A 17,525-nucleotide genomic window follows, 5' to 3' on the forward strand; every position below is an offset into this window, starting at 1 on the left:
GTCTTGACAGTTGGGTGTTTTCTATTTTCTATTCTTTTGAGCATTCGTGAAGTCATAAAAATCTTGAGGACACAATGCAACTACCATAGCTTTTGTGTTTATTCGAGTTTCCTACCTATGGTGACCCATGATGGTTGTACATCACACACACCTGCGAGGCAAAATCTGCGAGGCTGGCTGATCCTGTCCTTGACGGGGAGCTTGTCAGCTTGCCGGGCATCCTCCCCTTCCTTTTTTATGTCTACCAATGTAAGCATGTTCTAAGCATGTCTTCTCAACCGTGAATGGGGCTCCTTTACCCAGTCTGGCTGCTCTGCTCCTCTCTTATCAGGCCTGCGGTCGATAGGAGGATCGTGGTTTGAGGCTTGTACCAGGCAAAAGCATAAAATCCTATTCAGAAAACAACCTAAAACAAAAAAGGCTCAAGTGTGGTGTAGGTGGTAGAGCATTTGTCTAGCAGGTGTGAAGCCCTGAGTTCAGTCCCCAGTATTGCCCACTCAAAAATCAGAGAAGAAATAGAAGGAGAAGGATAATTTGTTCTAATCTATGAAAATTGCAATGCAAGAATTTTTTACTCACTACTAGATTCCGGCTGACTTATAATACTTTATCTCTTTTATCTCCAGTCTAGCGCAAAATACCAACAATGTCCTTTTTGAGGTTGGCTCTGCTGCCTAACTGCACCTGACTCTCGGGGGCTGCTGACTCTTACGTCCGTTTGCTCCTGTGGAAGTCTATCATCTCCTATGGCTTATGCTGGCTTTCTCAGATCTCAGTTACAATGGAGGAAAACAGAATGGAGGGTAGAATCTGAGGCTGAGCCCCCTGAGCAGAGCATTAGTCTTCTCTTAAAGGAAACTCAGGGCTGCAGACCACGGGAGGGAGCTTAGTTTTCACACTTCTGTACTCCAATACTCGCCAGGCTGGGCAGGAGATGGGGATCAGGAAGAAGCAGATTCCGCAGCACTTCTTTGGCTTCCTACCCTTATAGGAAAAAAATAGGTCCATCTGCAGAGAGGTATCTGAGTAGTTTCTCAGATACAGGCATTAGAAATAGCCAGGTGAGCGGAAGCATCAGAAGAGGTTGCAGGGATCAGGAAAGGCTCTCTGCTATTGAGGGAAATGACCATTTCTCTGTTAAACACATATTCTATGCCTTTCATACATTTTCACAAAGGACATACAAATCTGCCTGTCTACCCCTAAACATTAGCAATTCTGAAACACTCTTACAAATTCAACAAGAAGATACCACGTCGGGCTGGGAAGGTGGCTCAGTGGTAGAGCGCTTGCCTTACATGCATGAGGCCCTGGGTTCGATTCCTTGGCACCACATAAGCAGAAAAGGCTGGAAGTGGCGCTGTGGCTCAAGTGGTAGAGCGCTCGCCTTGAGCTGAAGAGCTGAGGGACAGCGCCCAGGCCCAGAGTTCAGGCCCCACAGCTGACAAAAAAAAAGAGAAGACACCACGGCATTGTACAGAATGGCAGCTGTGATGAACAGCCAGGTCGCACGGTGGCGCAACCTGAGCACACAGCTAGGCACTCTGCCTCTTGGCTCCTCGGGCTCCGGTGAGCAGGCCCTTTAGCTCTGTGTCTGTCCGTTAGCTCTGAGACAAGAGGACCCAGCGGCTATTAAGTGTGCTGCCTTCCTCCAGCCTTTACCAGGTCCATGAGCACCTAGCCCCCACACAGGTGCATAGCCAGGGGCACCAGGGGCTGATTTTTGTCTTTAGTGCTTAGAAACTATTGAGAGCACAGCTCATTGATTCACGATCAAAATGCAGAAGCTGTCATTCCTTTTCTACCTGCAAGGCCTAACAATCACTTTTTAAACCCTTGCGTCTGCTCTCACACATAAAGCCTGGCAGCTGGCAGAAAGCCTCCTCCGACTGCTCCTTTAGCCTGCACTTCGAGGAAGAACACTCTGAAAAGAACTTGGATGGAAGAGCAGGGAACTAGGTAAACGGCTTCAGACTGCTGTGCGACACCTCCATCCCCGAGAGGGGCAAAGGCTCTTGTGAATTGAACACAGACATATGTATATATATGCATATATTTCATATATATGGTGTGATTGCTGTCCTTTAGATGCTTAGACAAACGTTTCCGTTGTGACTCAGAAAATGTCCAGGATTTTCCCATGAAGTTTCTGTTCTGATTACTTATGGGTAGGAATTGATTGCTATAGATTGCAAACTGTATTTAGGGCTAGGAAACGAAGTGACTGCCAGGTAGAAAGTAGGGACGGAGAGGTGTGTAGGTTACAAAGACAGTTGTTATTCTTGTTTACCTCCTTAGCATGTCATTCAGAAGCTTTCATTACTAATAGTGTCAAGCATGGAGTTTCTCTAATCATAAAATTCACGCAGGATTCACAAGATTGAGGGTTTAAGCAAGGAGGACAAAAATACCTCATAAATGCGTCCTTTGCTTTTGAGTGGCTATGGTGATGCTGGGAGGGCTAACAGGCATCTTGGTGTGCAGAGGGTTACAATTCAACATGGTGAGAAGAAGGCGTCTTAGTCACAGTCATCCCCTCCTCCTCGTCCCCCCTTCCATTTACCAGGTGCATTGTCACCTGCGCACATGGGTATGACCACATTCACCACCCTTCCTTTCTCCATCCATTTGACCTCCCCGCCCCCGCTTGCCTCCAACTCATCCCTGCCCTCCCACTGAGAGCAGGGTCCGAGCTCTACTTATTCCAAGTAATAAGGGCACATGTACGGCAAGAGTGTCCATGTGCTGCAGACCCCAGGCTGGCTGTCTTCCGTAGCTTCTCCTGTCTCCAGTTGAGGCTTCTTGCTAGGTAAGTACTATTTTTCAAATGATCTCACAAACTATAGTTATAGAGAATTCAGAAACCTCCAGCAAAAAGTTCCAAACGGGAGGCAGGAGGTGCATAATGTGAGGACATTAGAAACTTATACTAATTTTCAGAAAAAAATAAAAGAGAAAAATCAATATTTTACCTGTGATTCGTCAATGAGTGAGGGAATGAGAACTTACCGAATGTTGGCGGCCTGTAGAAGAGTGGATTCGATATGATCAGGATAATTTCTAAACAAATAATCCGTGGCAGCCGGTACAGAGGGCTCACACTTAGAATGCTAGCTACTCAGGAGGCAGAAATCGGAGGACTGCGGTTCAAAGCCAGTCCAGGCAGGAAAATCCATTAGACTCTCATCTCTAATTAACCACCAAAAAGAAGCCCTAAGTTGGGCTGTGGCTCGAGTGGTAGAGTGCCAGACTGGATTGGAAAAAAAACTGAGGGACAGCTTTCAGGCTCTGAGTTCAAGTCCCTTAAAGGCACTAGGCTGAGTATCCCAGATAGCTTCCTCCCCTGCAAAGGGATTCCAGCCCTTGCCTCTCTGGTGAATTCCCTCCCAAGAAGTGGGCGCCACCTCTGCTCTGCTGGCAAACCCCGGCAAGTGTGGCTGTGACTGAAAGCAACGTGTTTGCAGCACCGAGGGGGGAACGCCTCCTCTATACATTTCTCCCTGGAGGAATCAGGCTGCTGGAAAACGGCAGCAAATGAGAGTCACCCGAGGAGAAAGAAGGGAGCTAGAGAGAAAGGCTTGCTTCTGACCATTGGAGGGGGGGGGAGTGAAAGGGATGAGCTGGACTCGTTTGTAAGAGAAACTGAGACAGAAGTCAGGAAGGCAAGAAGTGCTCACGGGAGTCCACGCACCAAGAAGAGGGTGAAGTTATTAAACCTACGACGTGAGCGCAGAGAGGAGGCGGGCAAAGCGCACGACTGGACAGAGAAAGGCGTTACGTGGTTCACTTCTGCTTGTGTCTACATTTATTTGTTATTAATTGATAAAATTCCACATTTTGACGCGTCTCTGCATTTTCAGTGGTTTGGTTCAGCTAATGGACAAGTGCAGGACTCTTCACCTAATTATCATCTGGTGACCAGGTAGCTCCATACCCACCATTCTTGTACATTTTTCAAGAATCTGATCTGTTGTCCACATGATCTTCAGTAGATCCCTTGGTTTATTCCACCCATAGCTGTAATTACAAACCCAATAACCAAGCTGCTGGCTGAGAGGCTGAGAAACTGTGACAGAAAGTCCCCAGCAGGAGAATTCATTTCCTTCCTTGCCCCCGGAACTGAAGCCGTCCTAGTTCTTTGCTGATAGATGAGTTGGGAATTTCTAAAGCTTCTGCAGACCTCACTCTTGGCAGCTCTGGCCAATCAGGGCGTCAAAGGCTTCTCTCTGGGGAAGGTGAGTTCCGGGAACCTCTCCTCTCGCTGTGGCGGTGAGGAGGACAGGAATGCAGCACGCCCTCCAGGCCGCGCTGCCTGCTCCTGAACTGTGCTGGGTTTTGTTGTTTTTAATCTGGTATTTTCTCTCTGGCAAGCCTCACTCCCAGTCAGCTTCCAGTTTATCTTGTGGGATTTCAACATTCTTTTGACCATGTTCTACCAGTGACTCACCGCAGATAAGGAGTGGTGCATAGCTGAATTCGAGGGGATGTTCCAGACATTTGGATTAACATCTGAGGCTGCGGCTACGGCTACACAGACAGAGCACATTCCAGCAGAAGGCATTTTTGCATTTTATGGTGGACAACTTTCCATCACCTCCACTCAGAAAAAAATACAGGGGAGCATGGGCTTTCCCCTTTCCTTATATCTAGGGTCCTTTCCAAAGCAATAAGCACACATTTTCCTTGTGAAGTTCATGGTTCTCTATAGTTAATTCAAGGGAAAGGCTACAGACAAGCAAGAGAATGACATGTATTTGGAAATTCTGGTTGAGGGGCAAGCTTCTTGGGCGGCTTTTGGTTTCATTACCATCTTGTTTTCATAAGTTAATACAGAAAATAACCAAACTTTAGCATAAATTTCCACACTTAGTTTTAGCTCTTCTTTTGGGAGTAGGCAAATGGAACAGTCAAAAAAAAGAGAATAAAAAGAAAAGAACATAGGTGGATAAAATGCTAGAAAGTACCTTTTTGTAGCTGTGGGTTTTTTTTTGTCTTTGTAATGATCAGCACAATTAGCTCTTGTTTTGGGAGTTTTGGGGGGGTGCTTTAATTGTATCCCCCTAAATTGTTAAGTCCAGGAGAACAGAGGCAGAGTCTTGTGAAAAGTACACTATAGACATTCCATAAGTAATTGATAAATGAATAAAGCCAGTTCTTGTTTAGCACACACTTAGGAGCAATGCAATCTTGGTTAACAAGCTATCGTGATCACTCTCAGCATTTCTGAGTTTCTCCCACCGGTTTTGAGCTGTGGTTGGAGGCCCTGTGAATCAGGAGCACCAAGACCAGGCACTTCTTGGAAGGAGTGATTGACTGCCGTAGGAAGCAGCTGTGAGCCGGGCATCGGGCACAGCCGTGACCGCTCAGAGTCACAGCACCCAGCGACCCTACAGTGCCAGGAAAGGTCAGGACACAGACACTGGTGCAGACTTCACAGAGAAAAAAAGGAAAATAACTCGGTGATCACGTCTCCCGCCGGGCCCTTCGGGAAGCCGGGGAGCCAGGCGAAGCTTCATGCACTTGGTCAGGGTAGGCGCTGATCCCTTGCGTGTGTCAGTATCAGTGGGAAAGAGTCCATCACGCCAGCCTTTCTTCACAGGCTATGCATTGATCAACACCAAGAGACAGGCAGAAGCAATCGGGCTCCCTGAATGTCTCCCGCCAGTAGGTGTGATCATCACAGCACAACCCCGAGTCAGGAACGCACACGTCAGACATAGTTTCATGTCACGCCCCGGTTCACTTGCCCATGGCAAGTTTAGCTAAGGTAGATAAGACTTAAATTAATTAGATGATCTATTAGTTTTGGAAGAATATGGACAACCCTGGCTGTTAGTGCATGCCTCCAAGGTCAGAAAGTCATGCTTGTTAGAACAACAACAGGAAGGAAATTCCCAACATCTTGGCAAACGGCCACAGAGAACCATCTAGAACCACAATGAAGTGAGGACCGTCTTCTGTCACATGATTGGGGCACAGATGCTGTTTGGAAGGAAAAAGATCAGCAGATTCAGCCAACCCCAGACCAAACCGGACTTGTAGGAGGGCAGCTGGAATTTTATCTGGAAACTAACTTTCCCTGAATTTGCTTTTCTTGGCTCCTAAGTTCCTTTTTCTGGGAGCCATTGTAAGTAGATTTACTAATAAAGAATAACCAAAGAAAGTCAGAATCTAGAATAAGCCTTTAATTTGAGAGTAAGTCTTCAATTTACCAGGAAAATATATCAAATAAGAAAGGAATTTGCCTTTACTGGTAACTAAACAGAAAACTTAAGAAATCCTAAACTGCATGCTAGTGATCTTCTTCCCCTCATCATTATATACCCTCCTGTAAGATCTGACAAGATGTGGGCGATCACTAAGATGAGAGGAGTTTAGAATATATCTTCCCACCAAGTCAGCTATGACGAACCTGTGGAAACACTAAGTCTGGGCACAGCACCAACAGAGAGGGAATACTGGCATCGCTCAGTGGTATCTGATGAAATCCTTGTTCCCTGTCGCATTTACCTCCAGAGCTTGTACTTTATGAAATAAATCAGAGCGTGCATAGAAGAATACAACCAGCATGCTCACGAACTTGTTAGCAAGTCATAAAACAAGTAAAGACATTAAGACAGGCTGACACAGCGTAAACGAGGTCCGCCGTAGCACCAAGGGCAGAGAATAAAGAATGAAGACTGGTGCCAGGCTCTCTGGTCTCTGCACAAACCATGCTTTTTACAGGTGGCTCGCAGGTATTGAGAGTGCGGACTTTGTTTACAAACCTTCCAAGACTCTCGAGAACCAGAGTCCCCAGCTGTGGCAGGGACTATGCTCAGATAAGCTCCATTCACCTCCACGTCTGGGGAAGGCATTGTGGGAAATGCTGCAGAGGAAGACGGGAGTCTCAGCTCTCCGCTCCTCCTGCCACGTACATTTCTGTCGTTGCTGGAACCCCAGGGGGTCCAGCATGGCCCCCCCCAACCCCAGCTCTGGACAGATCCTCAGGCCTCTGACACCTCAGCTCCGGCAGGCTGGCTTTGAGTTCCGTGGCAGAACTGTGCCATGACTGTGAAACTTAACTGTGTTCCAGGGTCAGCCACAGGGCTCCACCCAGAGCTTCCACACATCAGGTGGAGCTCCTCAGTCTGCATTTCCATCCATTCCCACAGGCCTGTTAGCTGTGCTTCGGGAACAAAGCCCAGAAAGGGGGTGGCAGAGAGCAGGGGGAGGGCAGATGCAGGGATGGAGCTACTGCATTCCTCACTGTGCTTCTGAAATGACTGTCAAGATAAAAGCACAGTAACTTGAATTTCAAAGGCATCTCAGAAGGAAGAAATATCCAAGTGAGGAGCAGTCGCTGAAAAGAACTGGGACGCGGGGACCTTTCCCTTTTGCTTGGAAACGGGTCAGGGCTAGGGACCAGGGGGTTCGGAGAGAGTCACATGAGATCCAGCCTCATTCTCCTACTGCTGCTAAACACTGAAACTTGGCTGGTTTACCAGAAAACTTAAAAAGTTTAAGAGGCAGTGAGGCCTGGGACCCTTGCTCAGAGATCTTGGTTTACGGATTGAGATGCATTCTACACTGCAGCCTGGGCTCCATTTGCCATCACTAGCTTTCTTTACCTTGAGACCAGTTCCAAATGGACAAAGATTCCCAGGGCACCTATTGCTATTCATTGTCAGCCTAAGAATAGGATGTGTTTTTTGAAAAGCGTAAGGTTAAATTAGGTAGCTGAGACTCAGAAATAACTCCCAGATCATAGTTTCACATGTAAGGTATTTTTAGATATGGAAACAATGGTTTTAGCTTTAGTTTTTATTATTTAATTTTTACAAGTAATCTATTGTTATTATGGAGGTGATGTACAAAGGGATCACAATTATGTGAGTCATGTGGAAGCCATTTTTATATGATAAAAATTGGTCTCGGTCCTAATGTGGGTTGCTCTACCACAAACAAGTGGGTGGATCAGTGTTCTGTGCCTTCCGGGGCCCTGTGCTCTGGTCTGGCTCCCTTTGTGGAGATGGAGCCGCAGGGTTGCCTTTGCGGCTCTATCACACTGCCCAGCCCCTCCTTGGGAACGTTCATTCAATCCCGCTGGCCTGTCCCTGCCTTGCCAGATCTGAGGCTAGGAGTAGAAGAGAAAGTGGAAAGAGTTGGCAGCCTTCACCCGGGAACAAGGGTGAGTCACAGCCAGGCTGAGACACGCCGGCCGGAAAAGCATCACAATTTCCTATTTGCCTCTTAGGATAAAGACGAGAAACTTTATTTTTCCTTCTATTTGGCCCATTTGTGGGGCAAATGGGGTGACAATTGCATGGGCAAGGTAATGAGTACATTTCTTATCAAGCATTGTTGCCTCCTCCTTTGTTTCCCCTTCCCAGCCCTTCCCATCTCCCCCCTCCCTCCATCCCCCGTCCCCCATCCCATGCCAAAGTTGTAAAGTTCGTTTTTTGACATGATGTCTTGTACATCTCATTGTTGCAATGGGTCCACCTGTATCCCTATTTAAACAATTTGTTTTTAGTGCCTTGAATAGCTACTTACCACTAACCTCTGTTCTAACCTAACATCCTGGTGACAGGTACAGTTTTGGAAGGTGGTGTTGCACAGAGCTACAGAAATGTCAATGAAGACAAGAATGTCCCTGCTTCCAAACATGGGGTCTAATGAGCATTCGCAATACAATGTGATACGGGCTGAAAGGTTCTCATGTTAACTGGTAGAATTTGGGGAAATCTTAGGTTAAGCTATACCTAACTTTGCCTTCTTCAACTCAAAGATATCAGGAGAGCCAAATTAATCAAGTACCCTATTTCTAGCATCCACTGGTGTACCTTATGCTTTTCTTTGGCACTCATAGCTAGCTACGAACACTTTATCCTTACTAGCTACCTAACATCTATCCATGCAATTAGCTATTTGTCAATTAACTAACGAAGCAATAGATGGGGCTATTTAATTTGGAACCTCAGACCCAGAAGGTCACTCAACTCATGCATAATTAAGCAGCTCAAGCAACTAACATATGAAGCTAGAGTTCTGACTCAGGAAGCTAGCAGGGGTGAGAAGTATATGGTATGACCTTGGAAAAGTCACTAAAAATGAGCAGATTCCACTCTTGAGTTGCACACCGATCATTTGCCTGCTTGGCTCATTGACTTACCACTTTACTCCAGAGAAGACTGAGGTGGAAGCATTAGGTGCTACACTCAGCAAAAGTCAACAGAAACACTTCTTCATATACATTGAGAAAGACTTACACAGAGTGCCTGACTCAGAAAGACCAAGGCTGTTAAACCACTTCCGACAGAAACTTCCAATGTGAAAACCTGGAGCGTTTCCAAGGACAAGCGGACTAACAGCTGAACGGCAGAGGCTCAAGGGCTGCGCATTTTTCTAGGTCTCATTCTCCCATCCTTATTTCTGTTTTCTGCCTTTCTTCTCCCTTGGTCCATTGCCAGCTCGGGCTTTGGACCAGGTTAGATGTTTCCACTATTCCTAATTTTTTCCTTTTCTTAGGAATAGCCCTTACGTGTGAGCTCTTTTGGTGACATCAGTTCAAGACATGAATATTTCTCTAAAAGGAAACTTGGCTTCCTATTTTTTTATCCTGTCACAGAAACTACAACTAAATGAAAAGCAATGATACACTTTCAATTCACAAGTATTTGCACATCATAGTTGTTTACATGCCTATTATCTGGGTAAGCTCGTAGGACAAAGGGCTCTGGGCTGTGGTGTCAGGGAGTTTGACTTCAGTTCCCAGTATAAGGAGTTACAGGTTTGTCTCCCTAAGTAACTACTTAATCTATCTGAACCTCAATTTTCTTATCTCTTAAAGCTAAGGGTAATAGCGGCCCTGTGCTTTCTGCTTTGTGGGCATAGGCCATTTCCCTCCGCCCAGAAAGCACTTCCTTTCTTCTCCTCATTTAATCTGAATCCTTCCCATCTTTGAAGAGTAAGTTCTAGTCACTATTTTCCCAGTTGCTCATATTTTCTGCCCCCTTCAAATCTTTGTCTTTACATCTTCTCTGTGCTACTCAAGCAATACTCACCACTGTTTGAAGATATTGTAAAAGCCAAAAGTAAAGAAAGCCCAAACAACAAAACTATTGTGTTATCAATTTTCTGGTGTAGGCCTCTTTTAAATGCATTTATAATAGAACTTCAAATTCAGTTTCCACATGGGCAAAAAAATACAGTTTGGAAAGAAGCCGCACACTGCTTCTGCGCCACAGACGGGGCTTGCCTCTCTTTGTTGGTTTTCCCACTACCTCCCACAATACCAGAAAAGGGATCAGTTTTGTCACTGCTGTCAAATGATGCAACATTTCCACAGCTGCTTGGACCATTTTACCAACCCAAGGCCCATGAGGAGACCTGTGTCTTTCTGTCCCTTCCCCCTCCAGCAGTAACTTTCTCCAAATCACGTCTAACATTGAAGCTGATACTATTTCCTTATTCCTAGCACTTTAACCAGATTCTGGAGTGGTTTTAACTGATCCTCCAAAGTTTCAACACCATTGCAAAGCCCGGCAACTTGTTCACACTGGATCCCCAGCTGGTCCTATTCGACTTCCACCCTGGAACCATCCCTTGGAATACTGGGCGTTTTCTAAATCCCTGTCCCTGGGATACCTAGCCTGAACCTTACTACAGGCCGTGCTCAACAACCATTCTCCAGACATGCTTGTCTTTCCTTCTGCTTAGCATCAGCGAGCTCATAGTTTATTGCCTTTTTATACTTAGCTATCATAAAATATCTCGAAGTGTAATTCCCATACATACCCCAAACCTAATGAGAACATAGCATCCTGGTACATATACTTACCAATTGCTACTGGGTCTTCAGGGATTATCTTTTGTTTTAACATTCTAACCAGACTTTCTTTGCATATTCCTCTTTATGGTTCCTTCTTTGAGATTTAGATAATATGGTTCTCAGAATCTGGTCCCAAGTTTCAAGGAATCTCCCATTCTGCTACTAAGGCAAAAGTACAAAACAAAAACTAGAAGATGGTAAGCGATAAGTACCAAGATGAGTAATACATATAAGCGCATGGCATCATTTTGAGCAATTTAGGCTTGCAAGGCAGTGAAATCCTCAGGAAAACATTCTCCCCATGCGTGTTTTTACAATAATAAACTTGTCCTCTGGTGCAGGACACCTTAAATGGGTGAGAATTACAATATGAACAGGGATACAGCTCAAAAACATAAGTCATGAAGCAACTTATAAAGAAGGATGTAATCATGTTATTTATTTTTCAAAATCAATGCCAATATGGAAAACTCAGGTTTTCTTGTCTTGCTTAGTTTGTTTTGCTCTAATCTGGTTCTCTATCACTTGGGCCATACGTCTACTTGCAGATTCTCCTGGTTAATTGGAGAGAAGAGTCTCTTGTATTTGTCTGCCTGAACTACCTTCAAACCACATTCTCAGATCTCAACCTCCCGAGTAGGTAGGATTAGAGGCATGAGCCTTCAGCCTGGCTATTTTTAAACATTTTATATATCACCATATTTGTTTGATTCTGTCTTTTCTATTTATAATATGATCTTGGATAAATCATTGAAACTTGTTTGAGTTTTCACAATATTAAAATAGGAACCACAACAATACCTATCTTGTAGGATGGCTGTGTTATGTGTAAGTAACAGGAATTGTTTAGAATGGTGCAGAGAAACTCCATGTCATAGTTGTGGCTATTACTGTCATCAATATACAGAAAACAAATGGTGCAGAAATGATTTTTTTAAAAAACTCACCTCCTCAAACAGTCTCAGGGTTGTGATTATCATGAGATGTTTAGGAAAGGCTGTGCAAATTTAACCTCTCACCGTACTTTATTGCTTCTCTGTGGAGAACTAATGAAAGGAGGGTGTGCATGGGAGGGGGGATAAGGAAGATTGAAAACAGTCAAAATAAACGATTCACAACCTGGGAAATGGAATAAGAAAACCTATGTGAGACTCTATTTCTCAGAGGAAAGGTTGCAAGGAATGTGGTGGAGGGAGGGAAGTGCATTGGAATAGAGCGTTAACATGAATGGCGTTGTGACCGTGAGTAACTCAGCTAAGCCAATGAAAAAAGTGGAGCTGAGCAGCTTCATGCTTGTAATGCTAGCTACTGAGAAGTCTGAGGCCTGAGGACTGTAGTCCAACCTGGGCAGGAAAGTCCATGACACTTTTATCTCCAATGAACCTGTGGCTCAAGCGGTAGAGGACGAACTTTGAGCACAAAAAACTCAGGGACAACACCCAGGCCCTGAGCTCAAGCCCAGGACTGACAAAAAAAAATGGGTCAGAATGTTATCAGCAGAATGTTATCGATACAATACTCCTAGCAGTCTGTGCTACGCAAACTATGACATTGTGCAGTGTTGCAAAAGTTAGAACCAGTACCCACCCGTACGTGCCCTGTTTTCCTAAGAAATGCCTTGAGAAGACATGTCTGCATCTAACTTTCTAGGAATTACGAGAGCAATTACATCATGCTTGACTACTCAGTGAGTAAGTAACCAGAAACCATTTTGAATGACAGTCTTAGTGGAAAGCATAAATGTTATCTAAGCTTAATGCAAGACTCATCCTATTAGTGATAGAGACTGCAGTGATATGCATCTCTATGTTACTAGAAGCTTCCTCAATCTCCTCTTCTGGGCCTCCTTTTCTGGGACAGATAGCAAATTCATGGTGGTCTGGGTAGTGTCAGCCAGAGAAAGCTTCTGTAAGATAAGCCTCCAAGCCAGGGACATCTCTCAGTGAGTCTACAGTGCTCCTAGAATAATAAGAGAATTCTCTTAGTGGAGAATATTGATGGCATTCTTAGGATTGAAAAGGAAATCCAATACCACAACAGAAGACAATTTAAGTCAAAACCAGCCCTGTAATTGCACAGACTTTGGAGGTTCAAAATCATAGACCGGCATTCCCCTATCGAATTCTCCTTTTCTCTGTTTGGGGAGGGGTATTGTGGTTCAGGAAAGGAGATTATATATAGTTGGAGCCAGTGAGAAAACCTGATATAAGCAATAAAACAATCCAAACTGAAAGGATAACAGGATGAGCCAGTTAGACACAGTCAAAATGGAACGTCTAACCCACAGACAAACAATTAGGCATCCACAGACTAAAGAAAAGGAAGGAGAGAAGGACTGAAGTAAAGGAAAACAAGTTGAAGTTAAAAGAAATATTAAGAGATAATGAAGAACAGTGCTGGAGAGCTATCAATACCAAACTTCAAACTCTATTATAAAGCTGTAGTTATAAAAGCAGCGTGGTACTGGCACAGGAACAGGCCTGAGGACCAATGGACTAGATCTGAAGACCCAGAAATGAACCCACAGACCTACGGCCACCTAATCTTTGATAAAGGAGCCAAAAACATCAGATGGAAGAAAGAGAAGAAAGAAAAGAACTTAGAAAGGAAAAAGGGCAGGAGTGGAGCATTGGCTCAAATGGTAGAGAGCCATCTTTGCGCAGGGACAGCACCCAGGCCCTGAGTTCAAACCCCAGGACTGGCAAAAGAAAAAAAAAGATTGGCAGCTGCTAGGGAGCGGTCTGTGATTTGGGGCACTTCCCCCCTGGGAGAGTTAAGAGCTCTGGGGCGGGAAACAAGGCTGTCAGGAAGAGTTTGGTGAGTCTGGACACCGATTGTTCACACCTGGGTGGGGAAGTGTTCTCTGATGGACTGATGGGGAACAGGAAGAGAGCAGCAAGAGCCCAGCTGCGGGAGGCCAGGCTGCGAAGGGCTGGGGCCTCTGCCCGCTCCACACACGCAGCTGCCCGCTCCACACACGCAGCTGCCCGCTCCACACACGCAAACACACAGCTGCCCGCTCCACACACGCAGCTGCCCGCTCCACACACGCAGCTGCCCGCTCCACACACACAGCTGCCCGCTCCACACACGCAGCTGCCCGCTCCACACACACAGCTGCCCGCTCCACACACACACGCAGCTGCCCGCTCCACACACACACACACACAGCTGCCCGCTCCACACACGCAGCTGCCCGCTCCACACACACAGCTGCCCGCTCCACACACACAGCTGCCCGCTCCACACACACAGCTGCCCGCTCCACACACGCAGCTGCCCGCTCCACACACGCAGCTGCCCGCTCCACACACGCAGCTGCCCGCTCCACACACACACACACACACGCAGCTGCCCGCTTCACCCTGGGTGGACCCTTCTCCGCCAACTGAACCAGATGCAGTCATGGTTTCGAGGTCCCCACAGCTCAGGAGATTCACATCCTGATTTTCTGCCAGGGGAAACCACAGTGTGTGTGCGTGTGCATGGCCTTCTCGGGGCGCCCTGCAGACAGGGTGCCTCAGCCGGATGGGATCCGGGCGATGATGCAGCAGCAAATGGTGCAGCAGCGAATGATGCAGCAGCAAACCATGCAGCAAACGACGCAGCAGCAAACCATGCAGCAAATGACGCAGCAGCAAACGGTGCAGCAGCGAATGATGCAGCAAATGACGCAGCAGCAAACGACACAGCAAATGACACAGCAGCAAACCATGCAGCAAATGACGCAGCAGCAAACAACGCAGCAAATGACGCAGCAGCAAATGATGCAGCAGCAAACGACGCAGCAGCAAACCATGCAGCAGCAAACGACGCCGCAGCAAACGATGCAGCAGCGAACGATGCAGCAGCAAACCATGCAGCAGCGAACGACGCCGCAGCAAACGATGCAGCAGCTCCCGTGGAAAATTGCTTTGGCTTTCTCAGAGGGGAAAATAAAAGGTGTTTAGATGCTTTGTGTCTTTGAATGCCTGAAAGGCGTGCGTGCCTCGCAATTAGATTAGGGGAGATCAGCTTTGCATAGCCTGCAAATCAGATCGCTTTCCCTAAGAGAAGTGGCGAAGAGGAAAGTCTAGCCAGGCGGGGGTTCGGTTCCCACGTCCTGGGTGAGGATGTCTCTGCTTCTTTCCTGGCCTGTACCTGGGCAAGTTAGAGACTCAGTGGTGATGAACCAGTGGGGTGCGCAGAACGCACAGACCCCAGGAGCTTAGCTTTCCCTCCCGCATCCTCCAGACACCAGCACCCCGACCACGCCCACCAGCGCCTTGACCACGCCCACCAGCACCCTGGCCACGCCCACCAGCGCCTCCAGACACCAGCACCCTGACCACGCCCACCAGCTCCTCCAGACACCAGCACCCTGGCCACGCCCACCAGCGCCTCCAGACACCAGCACCCTGACCACGCCTACCAGCACCCTGACCACGCCCACCCGCACCTCCAGACACCAGCACCCTGGCCACGCCCACCAGCGCCTCCAGACCCCAACACCCTGACCACGCCTACCAGCACCCTGACCACGCCCACCCGCACCTCCAGACACCAGCACCCTGACCACGCCCACCAGCTCCTCCAGACACCAGCACCCTGACCACGCCCACCAGCTCCTCCAGACACCAGCACCCTGACCACGCCCACCAGCTCCTCCAGACACCAGCACCCTGACCACGCCCACCAGCTCCTCCAGACACCAGCACCCTGACCACGCCCACCAGCTCCTCCAGACACCAGCACCCTGACCACGCCCACCAGCTCCTCCAGACACCAGCACCCTGACCACGCCCACCAGCTCCTCCAGACACCAGCACCCTGACCACGCCCACCAGCGCCTCCAGACACCAGCACCCTGGCCACGCCCACCAGCTCCTCCAGACACCAGCACCCTGACCACGCCCACCAGCTCCTCCAGACACCAGCACCCTGACCACGCCCACCAGCTCCTCCAGACACCAGCACCCTGGCCACGCCCACCAGCTCCTCCAGACACCAGCACCCTGGCCACGCCCACCAGCACCCTGACCACGCCCACCAGCTCCTCCAGACACCAGCACCCTGACCACGCCCACCCGCGCCTCCAGACACCAGCACCCTGGCCACGCCCACCAGCACCCTGACCATGCCCACCAGCTCCTCCAGACACCAGCACCCTGGCCACGCCCACCAGCTCCTCCAGATACCAGCACCCTGACCACGCCCACCCGCGCCTCCAGACACCAGCACCCTGGCCACGCCCACCAGCACCCTGACCACGCCCACCAGCACCCTGACCACGCCCACCAGCTCCTCCCTTTCTCTCCCGCCTCTGTCCACCCCCCCCCCCCCAGCCTCCCTACTGCTACGTGCTTTCAAAGTGCTCCTCTGCTCCTCGTGGAGCTACATCTCTGGATTTCTGGAACACGACTTTCCATGAAATGCCATCAAATTACCCCAAGCAAATGTACCTTTATAGAAATACCCATTCAGGCCAGTTTTTTTAAAAAATTAACTAAAATATTAGAACATGAAACCATGTCTTAGTAAATCTACTTTTTCAGTCCAGGACTAAGTGCCGTGATATTTCCTATTTTCCTCTATGTGAAAGGAATGCCTCATGAACAGGAGTCATAGAACCAGCAGCATTTGCACTCTTTTTTTTTTTGGTCGGTCCTGGGGCCTGAACTCTGGGCCTGGGCGCTGTCCCTTAGCTCTTCAGCTCAAGGCTAGCGCTCTACCACTTGAGCCACAGCGCCACTTCTGGCTTTTTTCTTTTTGCTTATGTGGTGCTGAGGAATCGAACCCAGGGCCTCAGGCATGCAAGGCAAGCGCTCTACCACTGAGCCACCTTCCCAGCCCCAATGTTTGCGCTTTTTATTGCAACAATGGCACTGGCTTCCCTTGCTACATCTCCAGGAGCTATGTGACCCCATGGCTAGCTAGAGACTCTTAAGTTATATAGTTCTCCAGACAGATTTGGTGAAATTGTTCCATTGAAATAAACCTAATGAAAAAGGAATGAATATGAGAAAAGTACTTCATGCATAGGTAAGAAAGAAAGGGTAATGAAACATGATAAATTTCAGATAAAGCCATCGGAGGCCTAAGAAAAAGTAATGGGGTGAATTTGACCAAAGTACATGGTCACATGTACATAGCTAACCTATTAAGTGTCTTTGTACAGTTCATGTGCATTAATGGAAGGGAGAACACTTGCAAAGAGTTTTGTCATTTCCTTCCACATGGCTAAATCTCAGCATCCCCTAGAAGAGCCAGAACGAATCTGCTCCAAGCCTCTTCCACCACCACTACTGGACAAACGGCGGCCTCCAGAGCCCTGAACGCATCATCCTGCGGATCTTGGACCCGCTGGCCCACCAGAACCACGGGACAAGGTACATCCTTCTCATGTTGCTTTGACCGTCACATAAATGGCTGTGAGCCGTGTACCCTTAGGAATTGTTGAGGTCCTCGGCCTTCTCTGGGGCTGGAAAGCCAAGCAAGGAGAACTTGGCTGTGAGCAGAGGCTGCACACACCGCTTCCCTGCGACTCGGCCACTGCGTTTTCAGGTTAGACTCAGGTGAGCCGTTGCTTACCAGGTTGAGCCACGTCCCCAGCCCTTTCTGCTTTCGTTTCCTTGGGGGGGGGTTCAGGTTTTGACCCTGTGTAGCCGGGACCTCTCTCCTCCCATGTGCATTTTCCGCATCGCTGGGGGGAAGGTGCCCTGTGCCACACCTA

This window comes from Dipodomys merriami, unplaced genomic scaffold, assembly GCF_024711535.1.
Source record: "Dipodomys merriami isolate MVZ:Mamm:240054 unplaced genomic scaffold, mDipMer1.0.p SCAF_1023, whole genome shotgun sequence".
Taxonomy (NCBI): domain Eukaryota; kingdom Metazoa; phylum Chordata; class Mammalia; order Rodentia; family Heteromyidae; genus Dipodomys; species Dipodomys merriami.